Below are 10,240 nucleotides of genomic sequence, written 5' to 3'. Positions count from 1 at the left end.
AGAGGAAGTATCCCAAGCAGAGGCAACAGCTTGTGCAAAACCAAGAGGCCGGAGAGAACGTAGCAGGTTTGTGGACCTGCCTGGAGTTGAGTATGACTATAGCATAGAATGCAAGAAATAGCACAAGGTGGGGACAGGAATCAGCCAAGGCACAGTTATGACCAGAACCCTGGGCAGAGTTCCATTAGGGCACATACTTCATAATAGGAATTATTTTCTGGTCTGTCTCACCTCAACAGAGTCCTCTTTCTTAGAGAGCAGGAAGCACATCTTTCATCTTTACATAGTGTGCCTTGCCAGACCTCAGCGAGTACCCTAAGAACCTTCAGGTTGCTCTGTTCACAGCATAAGGCATGCCTGACCCTGGACTCATCAGCCTACCTGATCTCCTGCTTCCAGGGGCTTCTGACCTCGCACCTCATCTCCCATGTGAAAAGTCAAACACATCCCTCAAATGGTGGCAACATTAAGATACCCCACTTGGTCTTGGTGCCTCTCCTCAGCTAGACCTACATTGATCCTGTGCCAGTTATTAGTTTATTGTCTCAGCTTCAAATTCACTCTTCATTGCCTGCTCTGGGAAAATGGATATCTTTCCTTCAAGTATTCTTCCTTTGCCAGCCAGCACACTGTTAAGATTTGTCAGTAGGTATTGCAATACACTTTGGAGAGACATTACAGAGAAACATAAATCAGAAGGATCAAAAAGAAAACAAATAATAAAATGGTAGACATAAATAACACCATGTTAATAATTATATTAAATGTAAATTGTCTAAACACATCAATTAAATGACAGAGATGGTCAGATTGAATTTTCTAAAGAAAAAGATTCAAATATATGCTGTCCACAAAATATTACTAGTCCCAAGATATTCACTTTAAATATAAAGAGTTAGGTCCAAACTAAAAGGATGGAAACAGATATACCATGAAAATAATAATCAAAAGAAAGCTGGAGTGACTATATTAATATTAGACAAAGTAGATTTCATAACAAGGAATATTATCGGCAATAGAGACATTATATAAAACTAAGAGTGTCAATTCACCAAGAAGACATAACAATTCTAAATGTGTATGTACCTATGCATCCAACAACAGAACTTCAAAATTCATGAAGCACAGTCTGATAGAACTGAAATGAGAAATAGGCAAACCCACAATTGAACTTGAAAATGTAAACACTGCTCTTTCAGTAATCAATAGAACAAGTAGACAGAAAGTTAGTAAGAATATAGAAGATCTGAATAACACTATCAACCGATCTGACTTAACTGACATTTTTAGAACACTACGCTCCAAAATAGAAAAATATACATTTTTTAAAATTATAAGCAGGGAATATTCACTAAGACAGATGATACCTGGGCCATAAAACAAATCTTAGCAAATTTAAAGACTTGAACCAATATAAAATATGTTCTCTGACCATAAAAGAATTAAATTATGAATCAATATCAGAACTATAGCTGTAAAATCCTCCAAATATTTGGAAATCAAGTAACACTTGTCCAAATAACAAGTGAATCAAAGAGAACATCACAAGGGAAATTAGAAAATATTTTTACTTGAATGAAAATAAAAACACAATATATCAAATTCATGGGATACAGTTAATGAATTCTTAGAGGGAAGTTTATAGCATTAAATTCTTAAACTGGAATAGAATAAAGATCATAAATAAATGAGCTAAGCTTCCCCCTTAAGAAACTAGAAAAGAAAACAGTAAATTAAACACAAAGTAAGCAGAAGAAAGGAAATAAAGAGTATAAAATAATGATGCTGAAAAGCAGAAAAACAATAAATAAAATTAACAAAACCAATACCTGGTTCTTTAAGAAGATCAATAAAATTGATAAATCTCTAGCCAAAATGACTGAGAGAGAATTACAAAAAAGGAGGGTGAGGAAATAAGACAAAAATTAGCAATATTAGGAATGAACAAGGGGACATCTCCACAGACCCTACAGATACCAAAAGGAACATTACAACAGCTTTATACCCATAAATTTGACAACTTAGATGAAATGAACCAACTCCTTGAAAGTCACAAATTGTCAAAGTTCATTCAAGAAGAAATAGACAAACTGAAACCAGGGCCAGCTTCATGGATGTGCAACATGTGCAGTCGTAGAGTTCTACACATAGAAAGGCCCCATGCATAGTGTTATGCATTGAATTGCATTCCCCAAAAATGTATGTCAACTTGACTAGTCCATGATTCCCAGTATTGTGTGATGGTGCACCGTTTTGTCACCTGATGTGATTTTCCTATGTGTTGTAAATCCTACCTCTATTATGTTAAGGAGGTGGGACTGGTGGCAGCTATGTTAATGAGGCAGGACTCAATTTACAAGATTAGGCTGTGTTTTAAGTCAATCTCTTTTGAGATATGAAAGAGAGAGGCAAGCAAAGAGAAGCGGGGACCTCATACCACCAATAAACAAGAGCCAGGAGAATAGTGTAGCCTTTGGACCAAGGGTACCTGCACTGAGAGCTCCTCAACCAGGGAAGATTGACGACAAGGACCTTCCCCCACAGCCAACAGAAAGAGAAAGTTTTCCCCTGGAGCTGGCACTCTGAATTCAGACTTCTAGCCTTCTAGACTGTGAGAGAATAAGTTTCTCTTTGTTAAAGCCATTTACTTGCGGTATTTCTGTTATAGTAGCACTAGATAACTAAGAGACATGGTTTAATGCTCTGCTGTTGCTGTCTTGAAATTCTTAATAATTTTTAACAAAGGATCCCATGTTTTTATTTTCACTGGACCCCACAAATTATGTAGCCAGTCCTGCCTGAATAGTTCTATATCTATTAAAGGAATTGCATGTACAATTTAAAACCTTCCAACAAAGAAAACTCTAGGCTGAAATACTTTCACTGGGGAATTTCACAAACATTTTAGAAAGAATTCAACATAGACTTTTCCAGAAAATATAAGAGGAAGGAAAGCTTCCCAATTACTTTTATGAGACCAGGATTACCTGATACCAAAACCAGGTCAAGACATTATAAAAAACAAACTACACACCAATATCCCTCATGAACTTATAAGTAAAAATTCTGAACAAAAATATTAGTAAACCAAATATAGCAATATATAAAAGGATAACACTTTTTTAAATTTTTTATATATTTCTCAAAATATATCATAGATAAATGTGAAACTAAAATTATATAACTTCTAGAATAAAACATAGGAGAAAATCTTTATGATCTCGGGTTAGACAATGATTTCTTAGACACAACACCAAAAGCACAATTTTTTAAAAATTATAAATGGACTTCATCCAAATTTTAAACTTTTGCTCTGCAAGAGACACTATTAAAAAGCTGAAAAGACAAGCTGTAGATTGGGAGAAAATATTTTCATATCTCATATCTAGTGCTCAGTAGACACTAGATAAATGGAGGAGCAGGCTTCAGCCAGGAACTTTTGCAGAGAGGCAGAGAAGTGTCAACATCATGGAAAATCATACTCTAATAGTATCTTGTTGGCTCATTAGTTTTCTTGTTTGTTGTCTGATCTCTCCTACTAGAATATAAGATTCATTAGGGCAGGGACCTTGTCTTTCAGGTCTATCCCTGTATCCTCAGGACCTACAGCAATGCCAGGTACCCAGGACGTTTCAGAAAATATTTGTAGAACATAAGGAAGTGGATATTCCAAGCACTTCCCAGGGAACACCAAGCTGTCATGTTCCACGGACTAGACAAGACTGGTTAGGCTAGAGTAGCTCACATTCATGCCCGAAGTCAGTCATGTCCCTCATGCTCCCCCTGCTGACCAAACGTCTTGGTGGTGCTGATTACCAATCACCTGGTAAGAATCTGGAATGACAAAGCACATTCAGGAGAATTTCCTCTAGAAATCATGGCCACAGACTAACAGACTTTCCTATCAATTTTTCTTTTGTGTTGGAACCCTCACCTCTATTCATTATAAAAAAGCCCATTTCTTCTGTCCCAGAATGGAGGAAATGTTGTTGTTGTTAGGTACCATAGAGTCAGTTCCAACTCATAGCAACCCTATGTACAACAGAATGAAATACTGCTCGGTCCTGTGTCATCCTCACAATCATTGCTATGTTTGAGCCCATTGTTGCAGCCACTGTGTCAGTCCAATTCGTTGAGGGTCTTCCTCTTTTTCACTGACCCTCTATTTCACCATGCATGATGTCCTTCTTCAGGGACTAGACATGAGATGAAGTTTGCCATCCTGGCTTCTAAGGAACATTCTGGCTGTACTTCTTCCAAGACGGATTTGTTCGTTCTTCTGGCTGTCCATGGTATAGTCAATATTCTTCATCAACACCATAATTCAAAAGCATCAATTCTTCTTCTGTCTTCCTTATTGCATGCACACGAGGCAACTGAAAATACCATAGCTTGGGTCAGACACACCTTAGTCCTCAAAGTGATATCTTTGCTTTTTAACACTTTAAAGAAGTCTTTTACAGCAGATTTGCCCAATGCACACGTCATTTGATTTCTTGACTGCTGCTCCCATGGGTGTTGATTGTGGATTCAAGTAAAATGAAATCCTTGACAACTTCAATATTTTCTCTGCTTATCATGATGTTGCTTATTGGTCCAGTTGTGAGGATTTTTGTTTTCTTTATGTTGAGGTGTAATCTATCCTGAAGGCTGTGGTCTTTGATCTTTATCAGGAAGTGCTTCAAGTCCTCTTCACTTTCAGCAAGCAAGGTTGTATCATCTGCATATTACAGGTCGTTAATGAGTCTTCCTCCAATCCTGATGCCCTGTTCTTCATACAGTCCAGCTTCTCGGATTATTTGCTCAGCATACAGATTGAATAAGTATAGCGAACGGATACAACCCTGATGCACACCTTTCCTGATTTTAAACCACACAGTATCTCCTTGTTCTGTTTGAACAACTGCCTCTTTGTCTACATATGGGTTCCACATGAGCACAAGTAAGTGTTCTGGAATTCCCATTCTTCACAATGTTATCCATAACTTGTTATGATCCATGCAGTCGAATGCTTTGGTATAGTCAATAAAACACAGGTAAACATCTTTCTGGTATTCTCTGCTTTCAGCCAAGATCCACCTGACATCAGCAAAGATATCCTTCATTCTTTGTCCTCTTCTGAATCCAGCTTGAATTTCTAGCAGTTCCCTGTCAATGTACTGCTGCAGCCGCTTTTGAATGATCTTCAGCAAAATTTTATTTGCATGTGATATTACTGGTATTGTTTGATAATTTCCACCTTCTCTTGGATCACCTTTCTTTAGAATGGGCACAAATATGGATCTCTACCAGTTGGTTGGCCAGGTAGCTGTCGTCCAAATTTCTTGGCATAGATGAGTGAGCGCTTCCAGCGTTGCATCCATTTGTTGAAACATCTCAGTTGGTATTCCATCAATTCCTGGAGCCTTGTTTTCCGCCAGGGCCTTCGGTACAACTTGGACTTCTTCCTTCAGTACCATTGGTTGTTGATCATATGTTGCCTCCTGAAATGGTTGAATGTTGCCCAAATCTTTTTGGTACAGTGACTCTGTGTATTCCTTCCATCTTCTTCTGATGCTTCCTGAATCGTTCAATATTTTGCCCATAGAATCCTTCAATATTGCAACTCAAGGCTTGTGCTTTTTCTTCAGTTTTTTCAGCTTGAGAAATGCTGAGCATGTTCTTCCCTTTTGGTTTTCTAATTCCAGGTCTTTGCACATTTCATAACCCACCCCCCCCCAAACACCCCCAGGCCCTTACTGGCCTCAACAACCCTTCCAGGCCAAAGGCTCTGATGCCAGGACTCAGCCTCCTGGAGAGAAGTACAGGATAGTTAAAATAGTTAACAATTAGGATAGTACTGCCATCAACCAATAAGAAGGGATGCCAATGGTCACACTGCAACAGCATGTTACCTGAAGACCAGCCCAGGACTCAAAACCATTTGTCTCTGCAGCCCCCTGACCCCCTCCCCAGGGAGACAGAAGAAAATTCTTTAAAGAGTGCAGGTGGAAAGAAAGGGTTTTCTCTGGGTGGTCCGAGAGGAGTTGAACCAGGACCCCTGGGGACACTACAGAGAGATCCAATTTAGCTCAACAAAGGGAAGAGCTTCCCAACAGTCAGAACTGATTAACGATGGATTGGGCTGACATGGGTGGTAGTAAAATCCCATTCATGGAAGTATGCAAGCCCAATCAGGGCATGTTCTGGGTAGAAAGCTTATAGAGACGTTCGGACTAAGATCCCAGTCAAACCTGAAAGTCTGTGATTATGGGAACTGAGTTCCCTTTTTTTTCTTGCATTCTTCCCCTGGAGCCAAGGCTCCACCCACCATGGTCATTCAGGACTGGGTATAGATAGACTGGCCAGGGCAGTGCGTATTAGAAAACGGCTTGGGGATGGAGCCCACATGCCCCAACCTCATCCATGCATCCCTGAGCCTGGTCATGAGTATCCCAAGCCTGTCAGAGTTATTCCCTCAGACAGTAGTCCAGGGCTCAGTCCTGATCAGGAGCTGACCCTTGGAGCTTTCCTGGGGGCAGGAGCTCTTGTGGCCTAGCCTGGGGACCCACTCAAGGGGAAAAATTATTTTACAACCCCAACTCTAGGAGTCCAGACCTTAGCATCTACTATCCCCTTTGCTAGGCTCTCAGCAAAGCAGGGCATTTTCATGAAAGGAGATGTAGGGGTAAAACCCATGGACTGTGGTGTGGGCAGACCTGAGTCGAAATGCCAGGTCCTCTACTTACTAGCTATGTGACCAAAGGTAACAATAGGCAACGATAACACTTAACATATATTGAACCGAGCAGTGTTTCAAGTGCTTCTCGTGCTTTAATTCACTTAATTGTTTTAATAACCTTATGTAGTAGGTATTTATTTCCCATTTGACAGATGGCGAAACTGAGGCACAGGAGGTTAAGTAAGTGGTGGAAGCAGAAACACTCTGACTTCAGAGCTCATACTTCTCACCACCATGTTGTTCTGCCTGCAAATCTCAATAAGCCTCTTGACCATCCACAAAATGGGAAACTGTTTCCTACTTCAATGAGTTGTTATGGAGATTACATGCAATGACATAGCTAATGTCCTTAGTCTGGCACAGAGTGGGTGCACAATAAATGGTTGCTATTGATTTGATGATGCTAGTGATATCCATTACTGTTATTTCCACTTTTGTTATTAATGAGAGTAGTTTTGGTCAGCAACTCGACTACCGCAGTACCAAAAAGGGATGGATGCAGAGTGTCAGAAGATTCTTTCCAGCATCCAAAGTGTGGAGACCTGAGCCATACACAGGCACTCCCTAGCCTTTCCTGCTCCTGCAGCGAGGGCCAACCTCTGCCCAGCCAGCTGTGGGAGTTTGCTGCCCTCTGCTGGCCACCAACTTCAGAAGAGACACTGCACAGGGGGTTTTCAAAGCAGACTTACCAGCAAAATTTGGAAGATGTGATATAGTGGGGAAGGAGAAGGGAGAGAGCTTAGAGTCTTTTAAAACTATTTTTTCCTCCAAAATTGTGTTTAGGACACAAATATTTCAACAATGAACAACAACTTTTAAAGAAACCCACTCCCTCCCTCACCAGCCCAACACGGCCCTATTTTTACCATCCTGTGTTTGTTTTTGTTCCCAGGTGCACAGAAAACCACAGTCTTGAAGCAGGAAAGAGCCATGGAGTGATCTGGATCTGTGGTTCTCAAACTAGGTGTGCTTCTCAGAATTCAAGGGCCAACACTTCTCACAAGGTGGCACTTTCTGCCAAACATCTAATATACTGTCCTAGAGATCCATTTGTTTATCCATTCAGTCAGTCAACAAATATTTACCAGGCACTTACCTCCAACACTGTCCTAAGTGCTTGGGATCCGTCAGTAAACAAAACAGACAAAAATGCCTGCTCCCATGGAGTTGACATTTCGGGGGTTGTTGTGAGGTGTCCTGAAGTTGGTTCCGACTCATAGTGACCCTATAGACAAGAGAACGAAACACTGCCCAGCACTGCCGCGTCCTTACAATAGTTGTTATGCTTGAACCCATTGTTGCAGCCATGTGTCAATCCATCTCATTGAGGGTCTTACTCTTTTTTGCTGACCCTCTACTTTACCAAGCATGATGTCCTTCTCCAGGGACTGGTCCCTCCCACTAACATGTCCAAAGTACATGAGACGAAATCTCGCCGTCCTTGCTTCCAAGGAACATTCCAGCTGTACTTCTTCCAAGACCGATTTGTTCGCTCTTCTGGCAGTCCGTGGTATATTCAATATTCTTCACCAGCACCATAATTCAAAGGCGTCAATTCTTCTTCGGTCTTCTTCATTTGTTGTCCAGGTCTCACATGCATATGAGGCGACTGAAAATATCATGGCTTGGGTCAGGCGCACCTTTTGTCCCCAAAGTGATATCTTTGTTTCTGAACACTTTAAAGAGGTCTCTTGCAGCAGATTTGCCCAATGCAATACGTTGTTTGATTTTTTGACTGCTGCTTCCATGGGCATTGATTGTGGATCCAAGTAAAATGAAGTCCCTGACAACTTCAATTTTTTCTCCATTAATTATGATGTTGTTTATTGGTCCAGTTGTGAGGATTTTTGTTTTCTTTGTATTGAGGTGCAATCCATACTGAAGGCTGTAGTCTTTGATGTTCATCAGTAAGTGCTCCAAGTCCTCTTCATTTTGGAGTAGGCAGACAATAAATAATAAATGCAATAAATAAGTAATTATAGAGTGACCCAAGCCATGGTATTTTCAATTGCCACATATGCATGTGAAAGCTTGACAATGAATAAGGAAGACTGAAGAAAAATTGATGCATTTGAATTACAGTGTTGGAGAAGAATATTGATTATACCATGGAATACAAGCAGAACGAACAAATCTGTCTTGGAAGAAGTATGATCAGAACGCTCTTTAGAAGCAAAGATGGCGAGATTTCGTCTCACATACTTTGGACATGTAATCAGGAGGGACCAGTCCCTGGAGAAGGACATCATGCTTGGTAAAGTAGACGATCAGCAAAAAAGAGGAAGATCCTCAACAAGATGGATTGACACAGTGGCTGCAACAATGGACTCAAACATAGCAACAATTGTGAGGATGGCACAGAACTGGGCAGTGTTTCATTCTGTTCTATATAGGGTCGCTATGAGTGGGAGCTGACTAGATGGCACCTAACAACAATGGAGCGTGTCAGAAGATGCTAAGTGCTATAGAAAAAAAGAAATAGAGCAAGATTAGCCACATGGGGAAAGTGTGTGGGTGGAGGGGGTAGGTTGCCATTTTATAAAGAAGGATCAGGGAGCCCTCTTTGAGAGGGGATATTTGAGCCAAGTCTCCTTCCTCCCCTCCACCTCACAGGAGGTGATGGAGTAAGTCAAGTGGATGAGGGAAGAGAATTCCTGGCAGAAGGAAAACCAAGTGCAAAGGCCCTGAGTCTGGAGTGTGTCTAGTGTTTAAGGGGCAGCAAGGGGCCAGTGTGGTTGCTGGGAGCAAGGAGACCAGAGGGAGGAGTTGAGGTGGAAGAGGTAATGGGGACAGGCAGTGAGGGCCTTGTTGGCCATCGTCAGAACTTTCTCTTTCATTCCAAGTGAAATGGGGAGTCATTGGGAGGTTTTAATGGGATCACTCTACTGTGTTGGGAATGGACTGTGGTGGGGCAAAGGGACATCAGGAAGACCAGTGTATCAATCTTATCTGTCTTTATGACTAGATGTAACTAAATAAATATATGGCTTTATATAGCTGTCTTCCTTATAAGATTTAGGGAATGGTTCTACTGCTAAAATGAAAAGAAGAAACATTTTCAAAATCACTGTTGTTGTTAATTACCATCAAGTCAGCTCCAACGCATGTATAACAGAATGAAACAAATAACCCCATGTATAACAGAACAAAATGTTGCCCAGTCCTGTGCCATCTTCATGATAATTGCTATGTTTGAGTCCATTGTTGTGGCCACTGTGTCAATCCATCTCATTGAGGGTTTCCCTTGTTTTCACTGGCCCTCCACTTTACCCAACATGATGTCCTTCTGCAGTGATCAGTCCCTCCTGATGACACGTCCAAAGTAAGCAAGTCCAAGTCTCAGACAATATTCTATGATTCTTAGGGTTTTCATTGGCTAATTTGCAGAAGTAGATAGCCAGGTCTTTCTTCCTAGTCTGTCTTAGTCTGGAAGTTCTGCTGAAACCTGACCACCAAGGGTGACCCTGATTGTATTGAAATACTGGTGGCATGAGCCTGCTTGTATTTGAAATACTAGTG

Source organism: Trichechus manatus, unplaced genomic scaffold (genome assembly GCF_000243295.1).
Source record: "Trichechus manatus latirostris isolate Lorelei unplaced genomic scaffold, TriManLat1.0 scaffold00209, whole genome shotgun sequence".
In the NCBI taxonomy this organism is placed as follows: domain Eukaryota; kingdom Metazoa; phylum Chordata; class Mammalia; order Sirenia; family Trichechidae; genus Trichechus; species Trichechus manatus.
Note: the sequence above shows the minus strand (reverse complement) of the source record.